Source organism: Macaca nemestrina, chromosome 17 (genome assembly GCF_043159975.1).
Source record: "Macaca nemestrina isolate mMacNem1 chromosome 17, mMacNem.hap1, whole genome shotgun sequence".
In the NCBI taxonomy this organism is placed as follows: domain Eukaryota; kingdom Metazoa; phylum Chordata; class Mammalia; order Primates; family Cercopithecidae; genus Macaca; species Macaca nemestrina.
The window spans coordinates 74,009,977-74,028,035 of record NC_092141.1 but is presented as its reverse complement, the minus strand read 5'-3'; positions in this window follow the sequence as shown (position 1 = coordinate 74,028,035).

Below are 18,059 nucleotides of genomic sequence, written 5' to 3'. Positions count from 1 at the left end.
CCAGTAAGACATTCGTAAGTGTATCACTTCACAAAGGAATCAAAAATGCAGGAATCTGATTGCAAAGATGCCAAGCAAAAGGACTGGGAGAAAACATGCCTACTGTGTACATTTGACTCTGTTTTGTGCCTTAAGAGCTACGTGAGAGGCCGACTCTTCCGTGGTTAGAATGGAGAACCCAGGGAGGCTTCCTTCAGGATGAAGAGTGAGGAGGGAAAGCTGCCAGGATGCGAGGCTGCTCTGGCGACAGGGTGCTTTCTCCTGCCCCTTCACCCCTGTGTCTCTTTCTCTGCTGTCCGGTCCTCTACAAATTGTCCAGCCCACTGCAGGGAACCAGTCTGGTGGATTCAATACTTTGCCCCATTGGAGGGAGTCCTCATGGGCCACCCGTCAGGCAATGGACCTGTTCTGGTCAAGTGTCCTCCCCTGATCTCCAGCGACCTAGGTGGCACCCAGTCTGGCTTGCCTGACCACCTTCCACCTCTGGTAGGGGGCAGGCATCATGCATGTGTTTGGAAAGTACATTTGATTTTATAGTTTAATTCTGAACTATGGTCTTGGGACTGTTGTCAATAGCAAGGATCATGTGACCAAGCCCCCATTTCTTTCCACATTTCAGCTGCCTGATTTACTCCGACAATGTACTCTGTGTGCTGGTTGGGGAGATTCTGAACTGGCTACTGATTCTGGCTCTAACATCAGGGGACCAGCCTTAAGACTTGGAGCAAGCCGCCACTTCTTAGGGTCCCAGTGTGCTGTCCTGTGGCACAGCAGGGTTAGGAGGGAGGAGCGCAAACTAACCTGCCATCACCCCGTGGCTGAGTTGGGATTTTGAAATGCTGTTGTTATACGTAATAACTTTTATGACTTCGGGTACCGAGAGAGGGAGGCCCTAATTCCTTTACCAGAACTCGAACCCTTGTGTACATAACGTTTTTAGGAATCTATGTTCATAGCTGGGGGACAGAGTGGCAGAATGGTGAAGTGTTCCCCCTGGCGTCACACCCGTCTCAGTGAGAATCAGCCTCTGTCACAGACCCGCTCCATGACCTTGGGAAGATGATCTGACTTCTCGACACCTCGTTTTCCTCCTCTGGGAAGTGGGGATACTAATGGGTCCTCCCCTCTGGCTCATTGGAGGAGTAAGAGGCAACACATGCAAAGCACTTAACCTGGAGCCCGGGTAGGGACCTGGCTGTGAGTTCAGAGCCCGGGATTTGTGGGATGGCCAGTGTATGCACTTCCAATGACTGCTGGCATTACCACAAACCCTTGGTAGCTTACACAACAGAAATTACTCTCTCACAGTTCTGGAGGCCAAAAGTCTAAACTCCATACTGCTCAGCTGTGCACTGGCTGCGGGCTTCAGGGGAGAATCCGTTTCTGGTCTCTTCCAGCTTCTGGTGGCCAGCAGCATTCCTTGGCTCGTGGCTGCATCACTCCAGTCTTCAAGGCCAGCATGTTCAAATCTCTCTCTGCTCCATCTTCACACGGCCTTCTCCTCGGTGTGTCTAATGTCCCTCTGTCTCCCTCTTACAGAGACACCTGCATTGGCCAGATGCAGTGGCTCACACCTGTAATCCCAGTGCCTTGGGAGGCTGAGGCGGGAGGATCACTTGGGGCCAGGAATTCAAGATCATGCTGGGCAACATGGTAAGACCCCGTCTCTACAAAATGAAAATAAAAGAACTGTATTTAGGGTCCACCCATGTAGTCCAGGATAATCTCCTTCCATGTCAAGACCCTCACTTAATCACATCTGCAAAGACCCTTGTATTCACAGGTTCTGGGGATCAGGGTGTGGATATATTTTGGGGAGGGAGACATTTCAGCCTATCACACCCAGCTGCGGGGGGCATGTTCCAGTTGGCTGTCCTTTTTGCCTCCACTGTCCGTTTGCTGTGGAGTTGGGCCCTTGTCTCCTCCAAGCTCCCCAGCCTCCCCTAGGCGCCCACGCGTCATCTTTCCTGCCCAAGCTCAGCTCCCTATCCTGAGACTTCCTATTTCTGCCCACAGCCACATCATTTTCTCTACCATCTTCCCCAGAACTATCTTTGACCCTTAATGCTCCTTCCCTTTCCTGACGCCACCCCACCCACACTTTACATCAGTCACCAAATCTCAGCATCACAGTCCGACTGAAAGGGAAACTTCTCATCTGACTTCTCAGACGCACAGAGATGGAGCTGAGCCCTAGAGAATGGGGGTGACTTGCTGGGGTCACATGGTGATTTCATGGCGAGGCTGGACCACAGCCCAGGCCCCTGGGATCCACTCCTACCCTGACTGCCCATCGGCAAAATGCTTCCTGGGGACGAGGCTCTCCGCATCCTTCTGTCCCTTCCTCAGCTCTGCCCTCGCCTCCCCTCCTCGGGAGGCTGTGGAAGCCTCATGGGCCTTCTCCAGCCAGCCTCTCTGGCCACTCCAGCATTCCTTTCACTGCTTTCATTTGGGTCACCCCTGTGGAGGTAGCGTCAGTGTTTCCCAGTGACCTAGAGGCAAAGTCCATCTGTTGGCAAGCATTTATTGAGCACCTATTATTATGTGCTAGGGGCCGGAGAGCCCAAGATGAACCAGGCATAGGCCCAGCCTTCAATCAGCCTGGCCCATATGCTGCCTTGGCCTGGCATTCACATTTCCACCTGCTCTTCTTGCCCGCTACACTGACCTACCACTGCCCCAAGCAGCCTACATCCGCAGCGGGACGCCTGCACTGCTGCTTCCGCGTGTGCTGGCCTGCTGGCCCTGTGTGTGTAGTATCCTGGCCCCTCCAGGCCCCATCAGAGCTTGTGCTGTCTTCAGTGCCCAGCATCTGTCCCTGCCCGGTACTCCATCCAACGCCCTGAAGTCAGTCCCTTCGCATGTGCGCCCTTCTGCAGCCCTCCAGCCTCTGTGGCCGGGTGGCGAGTCCTGCTTCTGTCTCGGGTTAACTGAAGCCTTGGCAGCTGCCCTTGCTGCCTCATGGGGTGTTTTTTGGCCTCTATCCCTCTCTCCCTCCGCTCCACTCTCCCTTTTCGCTACCGCCTGACTCTTCTGGTTTTTGCTATTGCCTGGAAGGTAGGCGACGTCACGGTGCTCTGTGCAGTAGAGGTAGCCCTGATTCCATGGCACTGACACCCCCACCTCAAACGCAGCTTCCCATGATGTTTCCTCTCTGGGGAAGCACAGCCGTGGCTGAACAGACACAGGCGAGCCCTTCAGCCTGGGTGCCTGTCCCCACACCCACCCAGGATCCAGAAACCTGGGGTCCTCCCAGGAAATTCCGGCTCACTCCCCAACAGGAAGTGTTCCTGCCTGTGTTAGAACTGGACATGTCCTTGCTTTCGACCCGGAGAAACCTGGCTAGTTGGAAGGCACAGATTCCTAACATTTTGAGGGACATTTGACTTTTCCTGACAATTTGAGATTTTACTACCTATTGCTACGTAACAGACTAAAAACAACCAAAATGCTACTTGCCCACAAATCTGGGGGTCTGGAATTTAAACAGGGCATACTGGGTGCTATTCCCTGTCTAGGGGAAACATCGCCTTCACCTAGACATGGGTTGCTTTGCTTAAACATTCCTGATCTTTTGCATACCCAAGAATGATCCATGTTAACTCGCATCTTGCACACCCAAGAATAAGTTGAAGATGTGGCTTCACCAATCCCATGTAAAGGGGTCCCGGCCGGTGTAGCTCTAGAGTCCGGAGGGTGGCTGGGTCAGCTTGAACATGGGCACATGTCTGGCTGAGCTCCTCGTTCTCCTCCATATAGTCTCAGGGGCCTCTCACTCTCCACGTGGCCTTTCCAACAGGAAAGTAAGCTGGTTGCATGGTGGCTCAGGGTTCCCAGGACTACAAATGTGGAATCCACTAAGGTTTCCTAAGGCATAGCCCTAGAGCTTGCACAGTCTTCAAAGCCCAGCATCTGTCCCTGTCCTATTATTTTGTTTTGTTTTGTTTTTTGGGATGGAGTCTCAATCTTGTCGTCCAGGCTGGAGTGCAGTGGTGCGATCTCAGCTCACTGCAACCTCCACCTCCTGGGTTCAAGCGGTTCTCCTGCCTCAGCCTCCCAAGTAGCTGGGATTACAGGCGCCCACCATCATGCCTGGCTTATTTTTGTATTTTTAGTAGAGATGGGGGTTTCACCATGTTGGCCAGGCTGATCTCGAACTCCTGATCCCAGGTGATCCACCCGCCTCAGCCTCTCAAAGTGCTGGGATTATAGGCATGAGCCACCGCGCCCAGCCTCCTGCCCTGTTCTTCATCCAGCACCCTGAAGTGAGCCCCTCCACGTGTGCCCCTTGGCACAGCTGGCACAGTGTCACCTCTGTCACATTTTGTTGTTTCAGGCAGCCCAGATCCAGTGAAGTAATAGATAGAGGGCATGAATACCAGGAGGTGCATTTCACTGGGTGCTACCACTGTAACCGATGACTACATATGTCCTGTCTTTCCAGCTGGAGTCTAACTCTTCAGGGGATGCAGGGATGTGTTCTATCCCACAGCCCCTTTCAGAACGCTCACTCCTAGGAGTTGCTTGATCTGCATTCATTTTATTGAGAAGGAAACAGGGAGATCACAGATGCCAGGGGGCCATCTTGGAGGGCCTGTCATGCTGCTTACCCCTTCCTCACCAAGCACTTCCCCTGGCGTTGGCTGGAAGGAAAGGTAGCCATTTGGGCTACATTTGATCGAGGAGAAAGCTGAGTCTCAGTGAAGTTTTTAGTTTATACACTTGCTAAGGACCAAATGATAAATTGGCAGATTGGGGCTGAAAGCCTAGTGTGCTCATTTTGGTTGAAAACTAGGGAAATAAATTTACTTTTCAGAAATTGATTTTCAGGTAAATTTATCTGAATGCATCTGTATTAGCAAGACATATATGTATTTTTTTACATTTTTATTATTTTTTATTTTTATTTTAATTTTAATTAATTAATTTTTTTTTTTTTTTGAGACTGAGTCTCACTTTGTTGTCCGGTCTGGAGTGCAGTGGCGTGACCATGACTCACTGCAGCCTGGACCTCCTGGCTCCTGGGCTCAAGTGATCCTCCCACCTCAGCCTCCCGCCCTGAGGAATGTGCCACCACGCCCAGCTAATTTTCTTGTATTTTTTTTAGTAGAGAGGGGTTTCTCCAATGTTGTCCAGGTTGATCATGTGATCCACCTCCCCAGCCTCCCAAAGTGCTGGGTTAACAAGCCTGAGCCGCCACACCCGAGGGCTTGTGTTTGACCAGATATCACTCTCCGTGAGTCATCCACCACTGTGCCTTGCATGGGGACAGATTTGTTATTTGTGTGGTATGTGTCTTTTTAGCATACAGAATTACATTTCTTTCCTTCTTGAAACTGTGGATAGGTTATATGAGTTATCATGAGGTCACCACCACCTCCACCAATTTGGAAATAGGGAACTAGGATTTCCCTTGGAGAAAGGGTGGCCAGGTTTTACAAATGAAAATACAGGGTGCTTAGTTAACTAGAATTTCAAATGAACAACAAATAACTTTTAATGTTAAGTATATCCCATGAAATTTATGGGACATGCTTATACTAAAAAATTACTCATTGTTCACCTGAAATTCCGATGTGACTGAGAATCCTGCATTGTTTTGGCAATTAGAAAACTGTAAAACTGTAAAACCAATGCATATGGATTAGAACAAATATAAACTTCTAATGTAAAGAAATGTAAAGTTACCTTAAGAGATCAGAATGGGTTCTTTAGCAATAGTTGGTTACAACTGAAGTTTGTAAAAAAAAGGTATATTTACAAAAACACTTCTAACCTCTTGTAAGTTACGTCAAGAACACGCCAATCAGAAAGGGGGTTAGGGCCGGGTGTGATGTCTCACGCCTATAATCCCAGTGCTTTGAAAGGCCAAGGTTGGAGGATCACTTGAGCCCGGGAGTATGAGAGCAGCCTGGGCAACATAATGAGACCCCATCTCTACAAAAAAATAAAAACTATCTGGGTGTGGTGGGCTGCGTCTGTAGTCCCAGCTACTCAGGAGGCTAAAGGAGGAGGATTGCTTGAGTCTGGGAGTTTGAGGCTACAATAAGCTATGATCACGCCGCTGCACTTGAGCCTGAGTGACAGAACAAGACCCTATCTCAAAAAAAAAAAAAAAAAAAAAAAAAAAAAAAAAAAAGTGTGAGGAGATCGATCAGTAATAGAAAATGAAAGGTCAAAGAGAAAAACTTTGGGCCAGGTATGGTGGTTCATGCCTATAATCCCAGCACTTTGGGAGGCCCCATGGGTGGATCGCTTGAAGTCAGGAGTTTGAAACCAGCCTGGCCAACATGGCGAAACCCCATCACTACCAAAAACACAAAAATTAGCTGGGTGTGGTGGTGCATGCCTGTAATCCCAGCTACTCAGGAGGCTGAGGCACGAGAAATTGCTTGAACCCAGGGGGCAGATGTTGCAGAGAGCTGAGATCGCACCACTGCACTCCAGCCACAGCAAGACTCTGTCTCAAAAAAAAAAAAAAAGAGAGAGGCAAACTTTGGTCATTTTCCTCAACGCCATCTGGAAGCACCAACTTCCAGGCTGAGACGGCTCAGATCTTACTGTGGAGATGCACTTGCCAAGTGTCTTAGTCAGCTTGGGCTGCTGTCACAGAGTACCAGAGGCTGGGCAGATTATACAACAAGCATTTATCACTCACAGCAGAGGCTAGGAAGTCCAAAGTCAAGCGCGAGCATGGTTGGGTTCTGGGGAGAGCTCTCTTCCTGGTCCTTAGATGGCCAATTTCGTGTTGTATCCTCACATGACTGTGAGAGAGAAAGAGGATGCACCAAACTTAGAGGGGTAGGAGCCATTAGGGTCATCAACTAATTACCCATGCTTACCAAGAAAACTTGTTATAAATTGGCTTCCCGGCCGGGCGTGGTGGCTCACGCCTGTAATCCCAGCCCTTTGGGAGGCTAAGGCGGTTGGATCATCTGAGGTGAGGATTTGGAAACCAGCCTGGCCAACATGGAGAAACCCCGTCTCTACTAAAAATACAAAAATTAACTGGGCATGGTGGTGGGCACTTGTAGTCCTAGCTGTTTGGGAAGCACTGGAACCCGGGAGGGGGAGGTTGCGGTCAGCCGAGACCACACCACTGCACTCCAGCCTGGGTGACAAAAGTGAAAGTCTGTCTCAAAAAAAAAAAAAAGAAAAGAAATTGTCTTCCTGTGCCTTCCGGGAGTGAAGGTGCTGATCTATGAACCTATGTCCCCAACCCACTAAGGGTGACGATTCAATACAAAGTCACTGGGATTTTTCTACAACATTCTCTCCGTGAGCTTGGACGATATGAGACTGATCCACTCTTTGATTCTTTTTTTTTTTTTTTTTTTTTTGAGACAGGGTCTTGCTCTGTTGCCCAGGTTGGAGTGCAGTTGCCCAGGTTGGAGTGCAGTGGCATGATCTTGGCTTATGGCAGCCTCAATCTCCTGGGCCCAGGCGATCCTCCCACCTCAGCCTCCTGAGTAGCTGGGACCACAGCTGCACGCCACCACACCTGGTTAAGCTGATCAATTCTTGCTGTGATGAGTCACCCCCAGTTGACACTCAATATCAGTTAGTCGTGTTTTATACCAACAAGCACGCTTTGTTTTTCTGGATTGCTACTACAGCAAATGGCAGATTCCATTTCTTCAGGGTATAAATTCACAATAAGAACAGGTAGCAACCAGGCTCAGTGGCTCACACCTGTAATCCCAGCACTTTGGGAGGCCGAGGCAGCACATCACCTGAGGTCAGGAGTTCGAGACCAGCCTGACCAACATGGAGAAACCCCATCTCTACAAAATTAGCTGGGTGTGGTGACGCACTTTGGGAGGCTAAGATGGGTGGATCACTGGAGTCCAGGAGCTCACAACCAGCCTGGGCAACATAGCAAGACTCCAACTCTAAAAAAGTTAAGATTAAACAGGTGTGGTGGCACATGCCTGTAGTCTCAGCTACGTGGGAGGCTGGGGTGAAAGGATTGCCTGAGCCCGGGAGGTCAAGGCTGCAGTGAGCTGTGAGTGCACAACCTGGGCAACAGAACGTGACCTTGTCTCTAAAAAAAAAAAAAAAAACCAAAACCAAAACGAAACAAATCACTACATTATTTTAATAAAAACATATGTATCTTATGGGCCGGGTGCAGTGGCTCATGCCTTTAATCCCAGCACTTTGGGAGGCCGAAGTGGGAGGATTGGCTTGAGCTCAGGAATTCAAGACCAGCCTGGGTAATACAGTGAGACATCGATATTACAATTCAAAACAACAATAAAAAAATGAGCTGGGCATGGTGGCACACACCTATAGTCTTAGCTACTCGGAGGGCTGAGGCAGAAGGATTGCTTGAGCCCAGGAGGTCAAGGCTAAAGTGAGCCCTGATTGTGCCACTGTACTTCACCCTGGGTGACAGAGTGAGACCCGGTCTAAAAAAAAAAAAAAAAAAAAAAAAAAGATAGCTAGCAGAGCAGCCTGGCCAACCACATGGTGAAACCCTGTCTCTAGAAAAATACAAAAATTAGCCGGGCGTGGTGGCGGGTGCCTGTAATCCCAGCTACTCCAGAGGCAGGAGAATCACTTGGACCCGGGAGAAGGAGGTTGCGGTGAGCCGAGATTGTGCCATTGCACTCCAGCCTGGGCAACAGAGCAAAACTCCAATCTTAAAAAAAGAAAAAAAGAAAAAAAGATAGCTAGGTAGATAGATAGAGGTATCTGCAAATCATTCCTAGGAGCAGCCCAGGCCTAGAGAGTTAAACCACCCATAGTGACTCACATCAACAGGCCCTTTTGTCAGCGGGCATTTCCATAATTAGAACTTGTGACCAACATGTCCAACCACGAGGATATATCACAAGTACTTGTCTCCAGCGCTAGTTTCTTAGCATAAAAAGAACCTGTTAAATGTCAGGGCTTTGTGTTTTTGCCTTTGGGCTTTAGCCATGCCTGGTTATTGGGCACCTTCTGGTCATAACCAGTTAGTTGAAAGGAGCTGTTCCCATGTCTGCTTTAATTCTCTCATTAACCCTGGGGGCCAGAGGTTCTTACTGTCCATACCCCTGGATAAACACACTGAGTCCCAGGGAGGTAAAGTGCCTTGGCCGGGGCCACCCAGGAGCTGGTGGTGCTTCAGTTGAACCCAAGGCCACGGACCGTGGAGTTCACACACTCTCACTGTGGCACATGGGCCTGAGCCTCAGGAACACTGGAAAGTAGGTCGGCTTCCCCCTCACGGAGCCCCCACCCGGGACAGCCGCAATCCCTCAGGGCCCCTCTAGGTGCCTGCTTGGCTGACTGGGCAGCCCGGAGAGAACAGTGACCCAGGAAAGCAAGAGGAGAGTTTCCAGGAGGACAGAACACTGGTGCTATCAGGTGCCAGGAGCAGTGTGTGCCACACGCGGCCCTCCTCTGCTGTGGCTTTGTGTCTTTGATATGTGCTATGCCCTCAGCCTGGGCTGCCCTGGACTGGCTGTCCCTACCCCTCCAAGACTTAGCCCAAAATCTTACTTTTTTTTTTTTTTTTGGAGATGGGGTCTCTCTCGGTCCACCGGGCTGGAGTGTAGTGGCACAATCTTGGCTCACTGCAACCTCCACCTCCCAGGCTCAAGCGATTCTCCTACCTCAGGCTCTCGAGTAGCTGGGATTCTAGGTGCGCCCGCCACCATGCCCGGCTGATTTTTATATTTTTAGTAGAGACAGGGTTTTGCTATGTTGGCCAGGGTGGTCTTGAACTCCTGACATCAGGTGATCCATCTGCCTCGGCCTCCTAAAGTGCTGGGATTATAGGCATGAGCCACTGCGCCTGGTTTCCAAAATATCACTCTTTTCCCCAGAATGGAAATACAATTATTATTCAAAATATAAGAATAATCTTGGCCGGGCGCGGTGGCTCACACCTGTAATCCCAACACTTTGGGAGGTCGAGGTGGGCAGATCACGAGGTCAGGAGTTTGAGACCAGGTTGGCCAACATAGTGAAACCCCGTCTCTACTAAATATACAAAAAATTAGCTGGGCACGGTGGCGGGCACCTGTAATCCCAGCTACTTGGGAGGCTGAGGCAGGAGAATCGCTTGAAGCTGGGAGGCGGAGGTTTCAGTGAGCTGAGATCGTGCCACTGCACTCCAGCCTGGCAACAGTGTGAGATTGTCTCAAAAAAAAAAAAAAAAAAAAGAGAAAAGAAAAGAAAAGAAAAAAAGAGTAATCTTAAAAAATAAAAATATATAAATTTTAAAACTTTTTATATATACACGTAAAATTTATATGCATATTATATATGTTCAAATGTGCGAATGTATTTTTGTATTTGTATACACTTAAACTAAAATATGTAAATTTATATATAAAACTATAAAATATGAACATATTATACTATGTACATATTTTGTAACCCTTATTTTCACTCACTACAAAATAAATGTATTTTATATGGTAAGTTAGCTTTGCATAATTTTTTCCAGGTAAATAGTTTAAAAAATATAAAACTAGTAAATGCTCATTGCAAAAAAAAAAAAAAATTGTTAAAAAATATCAAGAAGAGGCCGGGCGCGGTGGCTCAAGCCTGTAATCCCAGCACTTTGGGAGGCCGAGACGGGTGGATCACGAGGTCAGGAGATCGAGACCATCCTGGCTAACACGGTGAAACCCCATCTCTACTAAAAAATACAAAAAACTAGCCGGGCGAGGTGGCGGGCACCTGTAGTCCCAGCTACTTGGGAGGCTGAGGCAGGAGAATGGCGTGAACCCGGGAGGCGGAGCTTGCAGTGAGCTGAGATCCGGCCACTGCACTCCAGCCTGGGCAACAGAGCGAGACTCCGTCTCAAAAAAAAAAAAAAAAAATCAAGAAGAAAGTAAACAGCACAAAAATCCCTCCTTCTGAAGACAACCATTATTAACATTTTGGCAAACATCCTTTTTTTTTGAGATGGAGACTCGCTCTGTCACCCACTGCAACCTCCACCTCCCTGGCTCAAGCAATTCTCCTGCCTCAGCCTCTGGAATAGCTGGGATTACAGGCACACACGAACACATCCAGCTATTTTTTTTTATATATATATATATTTTAGTAGAGACGGGGTTTCACCATCTTGGCCAGGCTAGTCTTGAACTCCTGACCTCAAGTGATCTGCCCACCTCGCTCCCCCAAAGTGCTGGGATTACAGGCGTGAGCCACCGTGCCTGGCCCAAACATCTTTTTTACACACATACACACCCATATTTTTACATCAATAGTCTCAAATTACATATACACAGTTTTGGGACTTTTAAAAAAATTTCAGCAAGATCTTGTGGACATCCTCCCATGATAATACGCATAGCATGAGATTGTTCTTTTTAATGACCACATAATATTTTATTGTGAGAGCATAAATTTATTGAATTTATTTATAAACACTAGTGGCGAGAATCCATTTTTCAGCTTTTCAGAATTAAAAACAACACTGTGATGAGCCATCTTTATATATGGAATCTTTCTGGAATAAGAAATAAATGGACTGAAAAATTAGAATGTACAATTCCAGAGGTCCCACATTGTCAAATTACGTTGAAAAATGTGCACCACGAAAAAGTCTAAAAGTTCAGCCAAGTTTCATTTGGGTCATTTCTGGGCAAAAGGACCAGACATGATTTTGTTTTTCTTCCTATTCCTCTGTCCTCCTCAGCTTTTCTATTCTAAGTGTGTCCTTCGTTATGCTGATGCAAGTTGGCATTTTTACATTGCACAAGAATATATGGTTGTAATCCACGCAAGTGTCGCCTCTGACGACACTCTCTTTCCAGTTCCTCCTGCACCACACTTGCTCTCATCACCTGCTACAGGGGAGGGACCTGCTAGCCCTGTGCCTAAGTTAGCACCAGCAGGAACCCACAGGTGTTCAGTGGGGAGCTGCTGACTGCCTTGGAGAAGTGAATTTGAGACAATCTGTTAATGGCTCATGGTCCTAGGTAACCCCCTCGGCTGGCACCTGCATTTAGCACAGCAGTGAGCCAAGCTGTTTCCAGCTTGTGGGAAAGAAGCCTTGAGGGGTCCTTAAGGGCAAGAAGGCCTTTCCCAGCTCAGTCCAATCAGATACCCGCTGTGGCTGTGCTGCTTCTGGCCACAGGTCCCTGTCTTTGTTGGTTCCCTGCACTGACCTGGCCAAAAGGAAGCTGCTTGCTTCTGGGCAGCAGCTTCCCCTCCCCCAGGAAGTCTAAAAGGACACAGAGGACGTCTTCAGTATTTCCGTAGAGGTCACAAGTGAAGTGGGTCGCTGTTTTATGTTTGGTTGGTGCTGAGACACTTCCTCTTTCATTTACATCTTATTCAGGCCACCTCCTCCATCCCCCTTGGAGACTGAAAAAGGGGAACTCGAAAGAAAAACTGAAAATTTCAGACCGAGCTACAGCGCAGGAGACCATGCTGTCATCCTGAAGCAGAGGCTGGGGACACCACCAAGAGGATCACAGCATCCTCCAGGGTTCACTGACGCCACTGACCCAGGTTTTCTTTTCTTTATTTTATTTATTTTTTTTTAAATAGAGATCAGAATCTTGCTAGGTTGCCCAGGCTGATCTCAAACTCCTGAGCTCAAACAATCCTCCCACCTCAGCCTCCTAAAGTGCTGGGATTACAGGCTTGAGTCACTATACCGGGCCTGACCAGGAACTTTCTTCCTCCCCTCATTTGAACTTTCTTAGCTCCCACTCAAGTCTAAATGCTACGTGGTATCCTTGAAACTCCTAATTCCTAATTTTTCAGGAAGTGAAATGATATTCTTAAAGTAAAAACCAAAATCTGCTTTTGCTCGATTCTTTGAATTTACTGTATTTATATGCCATATATATAGAGAGAGAGAGAGAGAAAAAAGTACATATAGATATACATGCACATATGTACACACACACACACACATCAGATTGTGGTAGCTTTTGGAAACTCTGAGGCACAGAAAATAAGTTGCCTGACAAGACATCAAAGAATTGCAAAAGAGGCCACAGCCCCAAAGGCCTTACTGACTGCTTTGTGATTTGTAGCATGACAACTGATAAGCATCTATTTGCTTCAGTAAATAGAAGCTGAATCATAACATTTGTTCCAGGAAACAGTAACTGAAGTCGCAAATCATAAATAATAAAGCATGAAAAATCTTCTTTTAGTCTAATGGACTAAAAGATTTCTTGCTTTTTTCATTTCTGCTAATGGCCTCTCTCCCTTGGCACCGCCAGAGCTGGCCCATTAAAGGTGAATCGAGCCTCAGTTTGCAGGCAGGACGTGGTCCAAAAGATCATTTGTAAGTTGGTTGTGTGGACCAAAGAATGTGTTTTCCCCTAGAAACCATTTTTCTCAGGGTGACTGGGTTCTCAGGGTCGCTTGCACAGTGCTGTTCAACTTCTACTGAAGCTGAGCTCTGGGTCTTTGAGGGCAGGTTCTCTGCAGTGCAGGAGGGAGAAATCAGGTCACCTGCTGCTGCTTTGCATACGGCCCTGGCTCTGAGCACAATTTGAGCATAAGTTTTCTTTTCTACGTTCTCAACTCCCTTTTGGTGTCCAGGTCCAGGGCCCTAGTCCCGGGATTGCAGCACCCTCTCCTAATGTGCTTTACCCACCTCTGGGCTGCTTGCCTGCTGAGGGGGGTCTGGGACCCCACATTACCCATTTATTCCTGCTTCCTGACCAATCAGAGTTCCATTTCCTCAGGGCGGTTGATATCAGCTAAGGGCCAGGGGGGAAAGCAAAAGGAACAGATATGAATTCACACTAGTAGGTGAATCATGGAGAACCTCTTAACCCTCTTAATACCTTCTCGTGTTAAAAAGAATTAGTTGTGGGACCTGAGAGTCCTTGTCGGGCAGTATGGGTCAGGGATGAACAAGGTGACTAAGGATTCATTTTCACGCACACATTAGTGGGACTCAGGCTCTTTACTGCACCTGCTTCCAGAACACTGGCAGTCAGTCAGGAAACGATCCTACTCTGGAAAAAACCGGGATGGTCACAGAGAAGAAACTTTCAGGTTCAGACACTGGGGAGACTCCCCTCAGTGAATAAGCTGGTTCTGTGCCAGATCGCCTCTGAGAATAAGCCACCTTCATGCACACAGAACCCTCTACCAGTTCTCTGTACCTCATAATGAAATCTTAACAGATAGCCAAAGATTACCAGATGTTTATGGAAAGTCCTAACATGAAACAAAGAGACCAAAAGAGAGGAAACAACAGAACAAATCTTGAAAAGTGGCATAGTTACTATCTATAGAGAAATAAGAAAAGACATTTTATCCATGAGACATTTTGTCCATGAGAGGATGTATTTTAGACTGTTTGGGATGCTATAACAAAATACGATACACTGGGTGGTTTATAAACAACAGAAATGTATTTCTCATGGTTCTAGGGACTGGAATCAAAGATCAAGGCACTGATTTGGTGTCTGGAGAGGGCCTGCTTTCTGGTTCAGAGATAGTGTCTTCTTGCAGGGGCCTCACGTGGCAGAAGGGGTGAACTGGCTCCCTAGGGTCTCTCCCTAGGGTCTCTCTCTCTCTCTTTTTTTTTTTTTTTTTTCAGACAGAGTCTCGCTCTGTCGCCCAGGCTGGAGTGCAGTGGTGCGATCTCGGCTCACTGCAAGCTCCGCCTCCCGGGTTCATGCCATTCTCCTGCCTCAGCCTCCCGAGTAGCTGGGACTACAGGCGCCTGCCACCTCGCCCGGCTAGTTTTTTGTATTTTTTAGTAGAGACGGGGTTTCACCGTGTTAGCCAGGATGATCTCGATCTCCTGACCTCGTGATCCGCCCGTCTCGGCCTCCCAAAGTGCTAGGATTACAGGCTTGAGCCACTGCGCCCGGCCCAGGTCTCTTTTATAAAGGCACTAATACTATGCATAAGGGTTCCATTCTCATGACCTGATCACCTCCCAAAGGTTCCCATCTACAAATACTATCACTTTGGGGGTTAGGTCTCAATATATAAATTTTGGGGAGACACAGACATTCAAACCATAGCAGGGTGCAAAATAAAATAATCATAATAAGAAAGGGATTTTGGCTATGATAAAGCAGAATAGTTTAAAGTAAGTATTCAAAAGAAAAGATAGAAAATAATTGATAAAGTCTGGGTGCCATGGCTCACACCTGTAATCCCAGCACTTTGGGAGGCCGAGACGGGTGGATCACGAGGTCAGGAGTTCAAGATCAGCCTGGCCAAGATGGCGAAACCCCGTCTCTACTAAAAATACAAAAAAAAAAAAAAAATTAGCCAGGCGTGGTGGTGGGGGTCTGTAATCCCAGCTACTAGGGAGGCTGAGGCAGAGAATTGGTTGAACCCAGGAGGTGGAGGTTGCAGTGAGCTGATATCACATCACTGCACTCCAGTCTGGGTGACAGAGCAAAACTCTGTCTCAAAAAAATAAAAAAAAAAGAAAGAAAAAGAAAAAGAAAATACTTGATAATAACTTCAGAACATAGTACAAAAAGATGGAAAAATGTGAGAGATAAGAACATTTGAGGATCTATTCTGAAAGTCCAACATCCAGCAAGAATGGAGGGTAGGAAATTATTTTTAAAATACCAGGAAATTTCTCAGAATGAAAGCATAAGAGTCTCAGTATCGAAGGGCCTGCTAAGTGAGCCACAAAATGAATGGGAAAAAAGGCTCAGGCTAAGGCACATCTTTATAACCCTTCAGAACTCTAAGGATAAAAAAGAGATCCTAAAATCTTCCTAAAAATAACAGATAACATACAAAGGACTAGGAATTAAAATGGCATTGAACATCTCAGTAGCAACACTGGAAGTCAGAAGACACTGGAGCAAACTATTTGTAATTCTGAGGGGAAATGATTTGCAGTCTAGAATTCCACACCAACTCAATAAATTCTCAGTCAAGTATGAGGGCAGAATAAAAACATTTTCAGATGTCAAAGATCTCAAAGTATTTATGTACTTTTATTCCAGAAGGTTCTGGGGATGTGCTACTGAAACCAAAGAAATAAGCCAGGAAAGAGGAAGACACAGAATTTAATAATTTAAGAAACAGGGGATCCAACAGAGCAAAGTGTAGTTGCAGCCCTAGGAACAACTATGCAGTAGGCCCATGGACGACCAGTACAGATAGGAAAGTACCCAGAAAAAAAATGTAACCAGTGTGCATGGGCCATGTAGAGAAGCATTAAAAAACAAAGTAAAGAATCAGAGAACATAAAAAATGAGGCACATGCATATTATATAGTTTTTTTAAAGAAAATAAATAATAGAAATCAAGTGATGATTAACTCCAGGCAAAAATAAAGAGGTTCTACAAGAAAGAAAGCATGGTCATAGTACACTACTTGGCTCTGTAGTGCACAATGTTTGCATAATCATCGTAATGTACACACTGACCACCAGATTCAACCAAAATGTGTGATATAATCACAAGAGGAATGAGAGGTGGAAAGTATGATGTATGAAAGTTAAGTCCTCATCTCTCATGGCAATAAATTAACAGATGCTACCTAAAATTAAAAGATCAAGAAATCTCACTATACACACATTGTTGAGAAACACTGAGATAACTACCAGAAAAAACAGCCAAGGAGTTGAGAACAGTAGCCTCTAGGAAGATGGCCTATGGGGCGGGGACTATTACTTTTCATTGCAATGCTTTTAGCACTTCTTAGCTTTTAAAAATGTGTACTTGGAATATTTTCATACATATAGTAATTTTATTATTTGTTTATTTTTTGAGACTGAGTGTTGCTCTATAATCCAGGCTTCATGAAAGTGCAGTGGTGTGATCTTGGGTCACTGCAACCTCTGCCTCCCAGGTTCGAGTGATTCTCCTGCCTCAGCCTCCCAAGTGTGGGACTACAGGTGTGTGCCACCACACTTGGCACACTTGGCTAATTTTCTGTTTTTTTTGTTTGTTTCATTTTGTTTTTTTAGCAGAGACGGGGGTTCGCCACATATGCCAGGCTGGTCTCAAACTCCTGACGTAAGTGATCTCGAACGCCTGCCTTGGCTTCCCAAAGTGCTGAGATTATAGGCATGAGCCACTGCACCCGGTCCATATAGTAATTTTCAAATAAAGTCAACAAATTAGGAAGACAAAGGATGGCTTGGTTGTTAATCTAAATGAATCTCTAGTTAGTGGTGTGTTGGTGTAAGTAAAATTCAGAGACCACAGAAAAAATAGATTGAGGAGCAGTTGAAAGCCTAGGCAGAAAGACAGAGGCAGGGAACCACCTAGAAAGCATGTAGAAGCTGTTATGCCCAAGGGTCATTTGTATATTTAGGAATGCCTAAATATTAATACACTACTAACTTGTTAAATTGTTTTCTGACTAAAATTAATAATACTTATTATAGAAAGTTTGGAAAAGGCAAATTAATAAGTAAAGTGGGAGAGAGAAAGAGAAATCAAAACCACCAAATATCTCATTATTCACAGATTATTACTTATCAGCACTTTTTTTTTTTTTGGACACAAAGTGAGTGCCGTGGCGCAATCTTGGCTCACTGCAACCTCCGCCTCCCAGGTTCAAGTGATTCTCATGCCTCAGCCTCCTGAGTAGCTAGGATTACAGGCATGTGCTACCATGTCCAGCTAATTTTTATATTTTTCAGTAGAGATGGGGTTTTGCCTTGTTGGCCAGGCAGGTCTCGAACCCCTGACCTCAGATGATCTGCCCGCCTCAGCTTCCCAAAGTTCTGGGGTTACAGTCATGAACCACCACGCCCGGCCAAGCACATCTTTTTAAAACAAAAATAAGGTTTACAATGTATAGGCCAGGCAAAGTGGCTCATGCCTGTAATTCCAGCACTTTGGAAGATGGAGGCATGCAGATGGCTTGAGCCCAGAAGTTCAACACCAAAACAAGCCTGGGCAACATGGTGAAATCCCTCTCTACAAAAAATATAAAACATTAGCCAGGTGTGATGGTGCATACCTGTAATCCCAGCTACTTGGGAGGCTGAGGTGGGAGAATTACCTGATCCTGAGAGGTCCAGGCTGCAGTGAGCCGTAATCACACTACTGTACTCCAGCCTGAGTGACAGAGTGAGGTCCTGTCTCCAAAAAAAAAAATTACAACGTGTAAACATTTCTGTGTCACACTTTATTTTCCC